Raw genomic sequence first — 13,662 nt, forward strand, 5'->3', positions numbered from 1 at the left:
TCATATTTTCTTTGAATTTGTGAAATTTTCTCCATCATGACTCTGCAGTTTTGATAAGACAGGAGAAAACCTTAGTTTGATCTAGCCTAGATTCTTTGGAGACTTATTTTGCTGTCTAATAGAAGCTGATTAAATTTTACATTTGAATTATCAGTTTAGTTATTAAGCACTTTAATTAACCAGTTGTTAGAACCACCGTTGGCTTCCTACATTATTGATCAAAGGTTAGTTTTGTAACACCTGTCATTGTCTTCAAAAGTATAGATGTGAAAGAAAATATTTTTCTTTGCTTCTGCTTTTATTCTGCTTAGAAGAATTAGTCAGAGGCAACTTCCCTTTTTATAATGTCTCCTACAAGTTGAGTTGACATTGCAGGAACTCGTGTAGCAGTGGCTTTGAAGATTTATGGTAGATAAAGTTCTGTATTTTCCAAAATACATAATTGGGAGCCCAGCTAGCACAAGTGTGCATAGTGAAACAGAAAATTTTCAGAGAAAATTTCTTTTATCACAGCAGGAATAACTATGCCATAGAAAAGTTTCACTGAATAAACAAGTTAACCAGAAAGTTTTATTGAACATGAAAGTTTTATTTATATTTTCCAACCATTGTGGTTAAATATAGTCTGTGGCAATTCCTATTCCAAACATAAATTTGGAGACAGTTTCAAGAGTTTAATGATTCTAACCACCTACCTCTTATTAAGACTAGCCTGGTACCTTCCCATTAGGATATTGTCCAATGTTCATTATAATGGTACTAGAGGCCCAGTGCATGAAATTCGTGCACTCAGGGTGGGGGTCCCTCAGTCCAGCCTGCACCCTCTCGAAATCAGGAAGCCCTTGGGGGATATCTGACTGATGGCTTAGGCCAGCTCCCTGTGGACATGTGCTGCCGCTCTCCCTCCAACGCCACTGCACTCATCAGCCTTGAGCCCAGCTTCTGGCTGAGCAGCGTTCCCTCTGTGGTAGTGCACTGACCACCAGGGGGCAGCTCCAGTGTTGAGCATCTGCCCTTGGTGGTCAGTGCACGTCATAGCGGCCGGTCGTTCTGTCGCTTAGTCAATTTGCGTATTAGCCTTTTATTATATAGGATAAGTTTGCAATATTCTAAATCATTCCTTTTCAAAGTAAATTTCTTGGAACACTAACACTCCACTTGTGTCTGAGATGGAGGATGGCTGTTGCAATGATTCGAAATCATTCCTTTCCAAAGTACATTTCTCAGAACACTAACACTCCACTTGTGTCTGAGATGGAGGAGGGCTGTTGCAATGATTTGAAATCATTCCTTTCCAAAGTACATGTCTCAGAACACTAACACTCCACTTGTGTCTGAGATGGAGGAGGGCTGGAAGAAGATAGGGGCTGTTCAGAGGTCAAATAATTTTAGTTAATGCACCGTAAAACAGATTCCCTCTTGGAGATACATAAGACATGTTAACATATCAAAGACTTACGTAAATTTTAAATTTTGTTTAAAGGAAATATCCAACCCTTTTTTGAATATGAGTCCTTTAATTTTAAACTAAACTGCTATAAACACACCTTTTAAAATGTTCTACTAAATGATTTTCCATTATAGTTGCTGGTTTCTTCATAGTTATTAATAAAAAAGTCATTACAAATTTGGGCTTAAAGACTAATTAGAAAAATTATTAAGCAGAATATTTATTTTACTTTTCTTCTCCATAAAATACTCCAAAGACATTTTATATAAGATAACCAAAAAACAGCTATTCCCATTCCTTTATATATTTTTTTTTCCTCATATACAGCACTCAATATCAATGTGCCCTTCAATATGAAAGACAGGATTATGCCTTGTTCTAAATAGTAGAAACATACCTGAGAGAGTCTATTGCTGAGAGACCATATTATATTTTAGTCATTTTGGAGCAGTTATAATTTACCCAATTTCCTGTTAGAGTAGGCACTCTATGGTAGAGTCAGATAAATTCTACAGGCTCAGTGACTTATCAGAAAAGCTTATTTCTCACTCCCATTGAAGGTTGAGGCAGGTGATGCTAGAACTCAAGCTATTTAAATCTTATGCTTGTGTCATGTTGAGGCTTCAAGGTCAGGCTAGCGTCATCCACCATCAAGGTTAGGCAGGAAGGTGTGGGGTGGTGCTGGCATTGGGAGGTGAATTGGATGACATTCTAAGGCTAGACCTGAAAGCAGCATATATCACTCTAGCCATGTTCTCTTGGCCTGAACCTAGCCATATAATCTAACTACAAAAGAGACTGGAAATGCAGTCTTTCTCTGTTCCCACAAAGACAAAATGGGACCAATGAGCATCTAGCCAGTGTTTTCAATAGCAAGAAAGATCATCCTCAAGAAATCAGCTCAGCTAATACCATCTAATGATAATAAACTGAATAGGACAAGCACACTGAGTGGGAGCGTGTTTGAGCGTACACACATGCATACAGACGTTCATGCATTTGAGCAAATACTGTGGACTTTAAGTCCTTAGCAGCTGCTCACCTTGTCACTAGCCACCTCTGCAATGTTGTTATTTCAAAAAAGGGAAGCTCAGTTCCAAACAGACATACAGACATGCTTTTCAAAAGTGTTCAACGGCCATAGCTTAAAGCCTTTAGTTACAGTGTTTCACAAAATCATCAGTAACCTTTCTGATGCTTCCCCCTGCCCGAGATTGCCCAGCAGAACTGAGGGTGAGATCACACTCTCTCCACATGGAAATATAAGGCAATGCAATGAAAGAAAGGAGAGAATTCCCAATGACGTCTGCTATGCTCTTGGAGGGCCAGCTATTCTTCTTCTGTTTACTCACAAAGAATAGTCTAGGGCTCTAGGCTGTGGGGGCTTCTTCATGGTCCTTTCTGACAGAAAGCTGCCTTTATTTCTAAAGGTATGTTTCTTTAAAAAAAATTATATAGATATATTGATTTCAGAGAGGAAAGGAGTGGGAGAGAGATAGAAATATCAATGATGAGAATCATTGATCTGCTGTCTCCTGCACACCCCATACTGGGGACCAATTGAGTCATGAATTCCTGGTTTATAGGTCGATGCTCATCACTGAGCCATGCCAGCCAGGCTAAGGAATGTTTCTTTTTAAAATAAAAATAAAAATAAACGATATGTAGCTGTGGCTTTAAAGTTACCAGTTAATAAGTGACGATTAAGTGCCTTTGTCATTCAGCTATTAGTCACATATTTTTCCATGTTTAGCAAAAATGAAATTTTCCCCATTAGTTATTAGTGACATTTAACCAAAATAATTAGCTCCCTTATACAATTGTGTTAGCAGTCGAAAGCTCTATTTTAGCTCTCTTCTGTGAAACCAGCAGAACAGCATCTCAATTTATATGAATCAGATTATCTCAACCTTGCCAAATAGAGCAAATTCATTTGCATTTCCATTAATAAATAAGCACATGTTTTGTTAAGAGCAACATTGTGGGTGGTTCTTTACACCTTCATTTTCTTCTCAACTATGTTAAGCCTTGTAGCTTCCACAGTTCCGAATCACCATGTTAGTGTCCTTTGCTGAGCATAATGACAGTTGAGCAGACCACCCCAAATCAGTTATCACTTGAGTTAATGGTTTAGTTGACAGACCAATCATCGAACCCCAGCTTTGTCTCATACAGAGTCAGAATTACCTTGGATCAGTCTCATTGCCTCCCTGAGCTTAGGTTTTTGTTTTGTTTTTTATAAAATGGGGTTATAATAATATCACACCTGTCATATAATAAGTACTCAGTAATATGAGCTGACATTATTCAACATACATGCTTTCTTTCTAATCTCTTGTAACTCAAGACATATTTAAGACAAAGGTTATTGGAAATAATCACAAAAAACGTTAAATGTGTAAATGTATGCGCTGCAAATAATCACAAATTTAGCAGAGAAAGCTCCTCTCTCTAAACCCTACCATGTTTTTTTTACTTGTTTTCTGCCCAAAATTTCTTATATTGTATATTATACTTTCTATTATGATTATCCCACTGCTGCTGTCTAAGAGTCTGATAATGTTGGGCTTGGAGAAGTCTATTGGCTTACTAAACATAGTAATAATAACAATAATAATAAAAACAATAGTGATTACTCTTAGTGAGTAACAACTGCATGTTCCATTTGGTTCTTACTACTTTTTTACATAACAATCTTACAAGGAGTTGTTCTTACCTTTTATAGACCACATACCTTTAACCCAAGACCACCTAGCCAATATGTTGCAGGAACCAAGATGGGAATACCACTTTAGAGTTTACAAAGCAATTAAATGCATTATTCCAATTAAACCTCAAAACTCCCTGGCATGTAGATAGTCACCAGATCTTGCAGATGAAAGAACTGAGACTCAGAGAGGTAAAGTGATTTGCTCATGGCATATAGTTGAAATGTGGTGGGATGTGCATTTTATTCCAGGTTTGTTTTGAACTACCCCGTGGTTACTCCACAAAGCTGGGTTGGATAGGCTACCTCACTACTGGAAGGTTGTAGTCAACTCTCAGTTTTTATTTCAGTAAGTCAAGCTGGGCATAAAGGTTTAAGTTCTGATCAAAATAGAAGTCTACAGTAAGGTTAAATACTTTTAATGAAAAGGTTTTTTTATTTTAATAAATTCTCATTTAAGAACCAATCCATTATGCCCGTCCACAAAGCCCCTTAATGAGAAGCACATTAAGTTTTCAGTAAGCTGTGTTTTTCCATGGACCAGCGGCAGAGAGAAGAGAAAGTGATTGTGCCAGGCTGTTGGTTGACAAGAGCCAATGGCATCTGGTCTTGTGAAATGGATATTAATGATTCTACACTTTAACGTGGTTGGCTCTTGATGGATTTTCCCCTTCTGAATTAATATCTGTCTACTCTTGATTAATTCAGAGTGATTGTACTGTGAGTCAGTTAATTACATTTTCTTTCTAAAGTCAAATATCATTCATTGTGATGAAAGCAGTCATTTTGATTTCTCACAAAAATAGTCCCTAATAGCTTCAAGTATAGATCATACAAAATTAGCAGGAAAAGTTCTTCTTTATCACAGAAGTCTGCACCAACACCAGATAAGCCTTGTCATAAATCTCATTTAGGATCTTATCCTATAAGTCCTTAGTCAGAGCTATTTGAGGTGCACATGATTTGGTTTGTCTCAAACCAAAGACTTTCCTTAGCTAATGTACAAAATATCTTTAAAAACGTCCTGTAATTTTTTTGCTCCAGGACATGTATTTTAAAGAGTTTTAAACTAATTTAAGTTTTTTCTCAGGAGAAATAAAATAGTATTGTAAAGATAATACTGAATTAAAAGTATGAGAAGTATAGATGTTTCTTCTAATACTAAGTGAATCTGTGATCTAACCTCTTCAATAAATAAAATAGGCATTGTAGTTAGTGTCTGCTCTCCAGTTTTAAACATTGTTGCAAGAATCATGTGACATTTGAAAGAGTATATTATACAATTTAGATGTGTGGTATCATTGTCATTATTTTCTTAGGTTCCTTGTCTATGAAGTAGACATCATATTTTGCTTTAAAAATTATAACTGTTCTCTTCGTCAGAAGAGAACATTTTTATAGGATTCCAAAAAAAAAATGCAGATATTTCAATGACTGACAAAATATTGGTGATTTAGGATTTCAAATTTGTAGTCAGTCAGACCTAGAATCATATCTGAGGTCCTCTGCTATTACATGTAAGTCTTGGGGCAAATCACCTATACTTGCGAGGGTTATGTTTCTAACATGCAAAATGTGGTTAGGAACAGCAACTGCCTCTTCGTATTGTTGAGAGGATTCAATAAAATGATGAATATACAGGACCCATTATAATCCCCTGCCTCACATTTTGCTCAATAACTGATAGTTCTCGTCTTCACATAAATACAGGTAATTTATTTTTGCAGAGAATTACTTTTCAGATAATTTCAGTAAACTGAAACCTCCGAGTTGTCTAAAAGCCAGCTCAGCCTCAGCACTCATTATACTAATAAAAAAAAATGGTGAAAGCATTGGCCTTGCCCTTCTCACTGTAGGATGCCTGTGCCCGCATCTTCCACTTTCCCATTTGTTATGTGCAGCAAGCTCCACTTTACATCATCACCACCTTTGCTCCACGGGGAAAATAAAGCTGTGTTTATTTTTCCCTTTAGATGCCTCAGTATGCCTGGCACTGTCCTCGGTACTTTACAGAACTTACCTCCTTTTATCTTCATAACCATACTGAAAAACAAATACACATTTTTTAAAATGAAGAAAGTAAAAGTTAATAACTTAAGTGATTGTCCAACATCACACAGCTGGTAGGTGGCAGAGTTAGTGTTCAAACTCAAGGCTCTTCAGCCCTGTACAATTTCATTTTTGGGTGCGCATTTAAAACCATCCAACTCCTTAAAGATACAGTTTGTTGAGAGATAGCTGTATGGAAGGACATTTGCCCAAATGTTAACTCTGATTATGGTGTTTGGGAGGCAGGATTTCAAATGAAATTTGCTTTATTCCTTATACTTTTAAAATATGTTAAATGTTCTTTCCAATGGGTGTTCATATATGTTTTGAAAGTAGTGTTTTTTAACGATCTCATAGTGAAGTTTCATCTCATGTCAGATGGTCCACAGGAACAGCAAAAGCTTTGCAGTCACTTGAGCTGGTTTGCAGCCTTACAGACTTTCAAGCTGGGACCCTAACTTGTGTTCATGTAAACAGAATTCTGTTTTCAGAAAGGGTGATATGACAAGGCAACGTGATTTATTGTCCCCACAGTCTGAAAATAAAGATGGAGGGACAATAGAAAGAAGCCACTGGGCAAGCAATTGTTTTGTCTTCAAAATCTAAAAGCTCTCTTGGCTGACATTAACAGTACTTTCCTTTGCTTTTTCAAGTTGACAGTGATTACTTTGTAATTAAAGTATACACTCAAATATCCCCAGTTCCAAGGACTTGTGGGTTCTGTGAAAGCAGATGGTGAAAATGTGTCTCTTCTTTATTCCTTTCTAACAGTAAAGGGTCTCTGGAGATGTCACCTCCTTCCAAGGATCTGCCTATTTCCAAAGTTAGCGCACGGGGAGCCATGAAAAAGAACAGACTTTAGAGTCAGAAGACCAAGGTATGAGGCTTGGCTTTTTCATTAATTCGTAGTGCCTTTAGTCATGTCTCATACTGTCTCTGAACATAAAATAAATTCTTCATCATTTATTTACTCATATAACAGATATTTATTGAATTCATATTACATACCGATTATTTTCCATGTGCTGGGGGTATAAAGCTGATAAAAATCAACATCGTTCATGATCTCTTGCAGTCATTATTCTAGTGGAAAAGACAAGCCTCAGTAAAATAGACTGAGGAACAAAGATCTGAACAGTATAATAAATCTTCTAAAGGAAACATACCTGTAATGGTATTTGTGGATGGGGAGCCTTTTGGGGAGGAGTTTCCTGAGAAAGTGATGCTTAGCTGATATTGCAAGAAAATGAAAATCAACTAGGCAGAGGGGTTGGGGAGAGGGGAAAAGGAATGTGATAGGAAAGAGTATCCCCCACACAGGGGAACATGGCTTATTGAAGAAACCATGTGTAGCTAAGAGCTCAGAGCAGGTTGGAGAGTGGAAGAGGTAAGGATGAACAGGTAAGGAGGCAAGGAAGGGACAGTATTGTTCCTCAAATGTTCATTTACTCATATACACATTCCTGTGAATAATGTTGCATTTGGGCTGAGGGACTTAAAGCTCATGCACAATTTTCATTTGTTCTGTGATGAATGAGGACACCTTGTATTGTATTGGCAATTCCTCCAAAGCTAAGCAGCCTGCATATAGGTCACTGTTTGGAGGACAATTGATCTGAAAGTTTGGTTGAATGGCATTGTGGCAAACTTCGTGTAAATAAAAAAATACAAATTTGCTCTATTAGGACACTGATATGTTGTTTGTTAATAGGTTGTTTGTTAACAACATAGCCTAAGTTGACTATTATAGATGGTGTCAGACGGGGACCTTACAAACCAAACTAATCATTTTTCTGAGACCATGATAAAACAGTGAGCTATTTTAAAAGAGCTTTTCAAATACCTTTCTTTGAAAAAAAGTTTTTCTATGCTAAATGCTCGAAGGAATGATGGGGAAAGCAATATTAAGAGAGTTTTGATAAGTGTAACATAAGAATTGTTACTGCTATTATCATCCTCACAAGAACATTGAAGAGACACAATATGAAAAATTTGGCATTTAGCAAAATACAAAGCATGAAACAAATATTCTGGATTTTTTGACATGAATTATTTTGACAGTTTTTACAATGGATCTATTGTCCCAGCTGTATCTCTCTTTGCCCTAGAAACCAGTATCTTTGATTGATCTGCTGTCCTCTGTGTGGTTGTAATCTGTGTACCAAAAGTACTTCTGTGAAATTGGTTAGGGTAGGCCGTTCTGCCCTGCAGTAAATGGCAATTTGGTGTATATGGATTTAATTGAGGAAAATTGCTTAATGGGAAAATCCTCAAATGTTTTGCGTTCAAGTATTCAATCTGCGCCCTTGTTGAGATGCCAATATGTGTTCTCTTCACTCAATTCGAAATAAGATGTTCTCATTTCTCTGTCTTTTGCTGTTTATTGGAACTTGAACTGATAAATAAGTTTGGGACCTGGTCGGGTAACATAGTAAATTTTAGAAAATTAGTGGGGGTTTTTTAAAATGATATTTTACTTTGATGATATTTCTACAGGGTAAAAAAAGAAAAATTTTGATTCTATGCTCTGTTAATAAAGACATAGGGACATTTACTCAACATGTACAAAAACATAGTAGATACTATGTTTTAGGCACTCTTATCAGGGGGGATATGCTAACCAGAAGCAGACACAGCCTAGTAAGGAGATTGGACAACTTTAGCTATCCTATTTGGTCAAATTTGCTTTTACCAGTGAGGGAAAGGTAACCTAACTTGTTACTGTTTATTAACCACCTGTTACATGATTGGGCTTGTAGTAGGTCACTATCAATCATAATTTAATTTTTAATACTTCCCATTTAATTTTTATAGTAACAACACAAATTGTCCCCTATGAACTAGACAATGTGCTAAGAGATTCATAAACATTATTTCAGTGACTCCTTACTACAGCCCTGATTAAAAAGGGGTTGTCAACAGCATTCTACAGAAGAGGGGATTAAGTCTTAGAGGCATGCCTCAATGTCTCTGAGATTATGTTCTTAGTACATGGTATGTGGCATGCATCCCACCGCCACACTCTTTCTCCTGATACCATGCATAGCATACCTCTAGGATTATCTCATCCAAGATGACTAGATAAGATGACTTTAAACTCATGTCTAAAAATGTACTCAGCACAGTGCTGGATGGCAGAGTGTTACTGGTATTTTAAAAAATACTTCCATGATTTTAAGAGAGTGATAATTGACATCTTCAGGTATTTTTTAATGTGCCTACTAAGTATGAATTGCAATGCTGACCAATCTAGTCCTCTTTTGGAATAAAATTGTCACTTCTGGCAAAAGTACTCTTTTTGGCTTCAAGTAGTTTATAGTAGTTAGTTGGATATATTTTCTATATTTAATTAAATAATGATTTTGCTTATTGTCTAGTTATAAAAGTAATGTATGAGTCTTGTAGCACAAATCATTAGTATTGATAATGCAGTAGCCCATTTTCATAAGTGTACGCTGTATGTTATTGATATGATTTCTTTATTGTTTGATATTTATTTCAACATTAATCTTTGATTTTTGTAAGAATAAACAGTGATGTGATGAACATCTACTGAAAGTAAAAGTATTTGGTCAAAAGGGAAGTATGTTAAAAAATTTTTTTTATAGGTTGGCTAAGGTATATTCCAATATAGATTTTACCAACTTTAAATTTAATCCCGCTGGAATTCATTTAGGTATTTTTTGTAATTCAAGGATCTTATTGTTTTTAGTAGTCAGGAAATTAACCCAGAACTATTGGGAAGTTTATCTTTCCTTCAGCAATCTGAAATGTCACCTTTATAACTAATTTAAATCCTATACTTATTTAAATCTAAATCTCCTATTTTGGTTCATTAATCAACCTGTCTATTATTCTTGTTCTGGTACCACATTGTTTTAATTATTGCAGTTTCAAGCCCACTTGATACTGAATAAATTTCTTTGTACATTAAAATCACATTTAATTGCATTCTTGGTCTGTATCCTTATCCAGATGCTACAGGAGGTCAGAAAGGACATGTTCCATTCACACCTGCTGTTACACTTTCCAAATACAGAAACCTCACTTCCTGAAAGAATTTCACCTGTATTCTAAATGCATGCAGACTACTTTTCATAATGCACAGAAAGTTTAAGCCTTGGCAAAAAGCTTTCTTTAGCCTATTTCTTTCTTTTTTAAACAATTAAATCTTAATTGTTCAGATTATTACAGTTGTTCCTCTTTTTTCCCCCCATAGCTCCCCTCCACCCGGTTCCCACCCCACACTCTGCCCTTACCCCCCCCCCCACTCCTCATCCATAGGTATATGATTTTTTTCCAGTCTCTTCCCACACCCCCCACAACTCTTTCCCCCTGAGAATTGTCAGTCCACTCCCTTTCTATGCTCCTAATTCAATTATATTCACCAGTTTATTATGTTCATCAGATTATTTATTCACTTGATTTTTAGATTCACTTGTTGATAGATATGTATTTGTTGTTCATAATTTTTTTCTTTACCTTTTTCTTCTTCTTCCTCTTCTTAAAGAATACCTTTCAGCATTTCATATAATACTGGTTTGGTGATGATAAACTCCTTTAGCTTTTTCTTATCTGTGAAGCTCTTTATCTGACCTTCAATTCCGAATGATAGCTTTGCTGGGTAAAGTAATCTTGGTTGTAGGTTCTTGCTATTCATCACTGAATATTTCTTGCCACTCCCTTCTGGACTACATAGTTTCTGTTGAGAAATCAGCTGACAGTTCTATGGGTACTCCCTTGTAGGTAACTAACTGTTTTTCTCTTGCTGCTTTTAATATTCTCTCTTTGTCTTTTGCTCTTGGCATTTTAATTATGATGTGTCTTGGTGTGGTCCTCTTTGGATTCCTTTTGTTTGGGGTTCTCTGTGCTTCCTGGACTTGTAAGTCTATTTCTTTCACCAGGTAGGGGAAGTTTTCTGTCATTATTTCTTCAAATAGGTTTTCAATATCTTGCTCTCTCTCTTCTTCTGGCACCCCCATAATTCGGATGTTAGTATGCTTGAAGTTATCCCAGAGGCTCCTTACACTATCTTCATATTTTTGGATTCTTTTTTCTTTTTGTTTTTCTGGTTGGGTGTTTTTTGCTTCTTCGTATTTCAAATCTTTGACATGATTCTTGTGATCCTCTAGTCTGCTGTTGGATCTCTGTATAATATTCTTTATTTCAGTCAGTGTATGCTTAATTTCTAGTTGGTCCTTTTACATATCCTCAAGGGTCTCATTGCCAGCCTTTTCCACACCACCGCAGAGCGCAGACAGTCTAGGGAAGGAAGGCTGGAATCCGGGAAAACTGGGCCGTTTAAATATCCAGCAGGAGAGAAAACACACATTCTTTGTTCTAGTGCTTCAAACAGATGTGCCCCACAGGCAGTGGGAATGGAAGACACAGAAACAGCAGACCTGGGAGGCAGGGCTCACGGGGTGGGAACAGTCTCTGCCACAGTGGAGGGCGGGCCTGCCAATGTCACCGCTGCTCCTGGAGGAGGCTGGTCTTCACTAGAACAGCCAAGGCAGCACTGCTTCCTATGGGCGGGCGTGGCCAGTTGGGACAGTGGCTCTTGTGAAGTGCTGCTCAGCCTCCAAAACCCGGCAGAATCCTCCATCTCTGTGAAGGTGCCACAGGCACTCATTGTTCCTTCAGACCCTCCGCAGAGCACGTGCTGGGAGAAGCCTAGTCTACACCACCAGCAAGTCGGTCTGTAGCACAGTGGGTCAGTGTCAGGCACTGTCACTCACCCTCAGACACTGCAAACCCCCAGGGAGGACAGGGTGTACCCCTCTCCCGTGTGTCCTCCGCCTGCAGTGCCAGACACTCCTGGTGCCTCTGGGAGCCAGGGTCTCCCCCCACACAAATGCTCAGTGGGTCTGGCAGTGAGATAGTTCTTGACGTCTGCAGCACTCGCGCAGTCCCCGAGCACCTCACAAGTATGTCTGACGCCACGTCACTGTCAGTGCCTGGTCTGGTCTGGTTATTCCTGTGTGTGCCTACGATATCCCGGTACAGCCCTCCAACCTCTGCAAAACCAGGCTGGAGAATGGCGGCCCGGCCATGCTGTAAGTGGGTCACAGTGGCTGGAAAGAGAGGCGCCCAAGCACAGAGCGCTCACTCACAAAGACTAAACTAACCTGCCTGGATGGCTGGTGGGTGAACAGAAGCAGGAGCCTCTGCCGATGGCAGCCTAGGAGGTCGTTCACCCTGTGCAGTGCTGTCCATCCCTAGAGCTACCGCCACACTCGGCCCTCAGGGAGGTGCACAGGCCTTCCTAGGCTGAGAATGACGTTCTGCTCAGCTTCCAGGCCGAGCGTACAGTCCGAGGAGGACCTAGTCGCTATACACCTCATTTATCGAGGATCTCACTAAATTTATCAGCGGTTTCTAGAAGATTCTTGAAAAACCTTATAACAGTGGTTTTGAACTCTATATCCAGTAGTTTGCGTTCCTCCATTTCTGTCATTTGTGACCTATTTTTTTGTCTCTGAATTTTGGCTGCTTCCCTGTATTGATAGAGTGACTTTGTGTGCTAGGTGTCCTATGGGGCCCAGTGGCTCAGCCTCCCCAATTACCTGAGGTGGACACTCTTGGTGCACCCCTTTGTGGGCTTTGTGCACAGTCTTGTTGTAGTTAAGCCTTGATTGTTGTAGGTATCACCAGGAGGAATTGACCTCCAGGCCAATTGGCTGTGAGAATCAGCTGTGTCTACAGTGGGAGAACTTCTGTGCTGGAGACACCCTTCTGGGTCAAGACTTGCTTCAGTGGGGCTTTGGTGCTCACTGAGTCTGCCCCCTGGGTGTGTCCCTTATGGATCTGAGGAGTTGTAATCTGGATGGTCCCACTCTGACCACTGGGTACACTGGCTCTTGGATCTCTGAGGAGGTGCTAATTTAGCCTCTGCTTGAGGCTACCCAGCAGGAGCTACAGAGACATCTGCAGATTCCTCTTCTTTGTTTGGGGTTTGGAGGTGCCCAGATGCGGCCCAGCTGTGAAGCAATGCAAGCTGCTGTGGGGCCTTGGGCCTTCTTTTGGAAGTTCTGGGTCTCTCTGACCCAGCTGCAGTTTGTTAGGTAATTTTCAGATTGCAAAGGGCCAGGCCATTCATATGCAAAAGCCTCTGCGCACAGCTTGGGTGGGGTGGAGTCTCAGGGAATCAACAGGGTGGAGCAAACAGCTATGGCTGATCCTCAGCCCTGCCCTAAGAGGCCCTGGGTCTCAGTGTCCCGGTAATCGCTGCAAGCACCTCTGAGAGAAATCCACCCTGGAGTTCTGCCTGCTGCCAGACAGTCCAGTTTCTCCCCGTATGAGTCTGGGTCCCCAGAGACTCACCCGGAACTGGAGTTCAGAGCAGTTGGGAGCTTGTGACTCCCTCCCGATTAAAAAAGACAACTGCGTCCTCAGTTGCCAGCCCTCTCTGTGTGCGCCTCTGTACCTCCACACTTTACTTCCGCACCTCCTCTGA

The 13,662-nt window shown here is 39.3% G+C and overlaps 1 long non-coding RNA gene across 2 annotated transcripts in view; it reads left to right on the forward strand.

Moving 5' to 3' along the window:
• Positions 1-7,059, forward strand: part of LOC118657742 — a 65,325-nt gene extending 58,266 nt beyond the window's left edge. For both annotated transcript variants that reach the window (XR_004968108.1, XR_004968107.1), the window contains exon 4: positions 6,978-7,059. This is a non-coding gene — a long non-coding RNA (uncharacterized LOC118657742). The remainder of the gene's footprint in view (positions 1-6,977) is intronic.
• Positions 7,060-13,662: the final 6,603 nt, after the last annotated feature.

Source organism: Myotis myotis, unplaced genomic scaffold (genome assembly GCF_014108235.1).
Source record: "Myotis myotis isolate mMyoMyo1 unplaced genomic scaffold, mMyoMyo1.p scaffold_m19_p_6, whole genome shotgun sequence".
Taxonomy (NCBI): Eukaryota; Metazoa; Chordata; class Mammalia; order Chiroptera; family Vespertilionidae; genus Myotis; species Myotis myotis.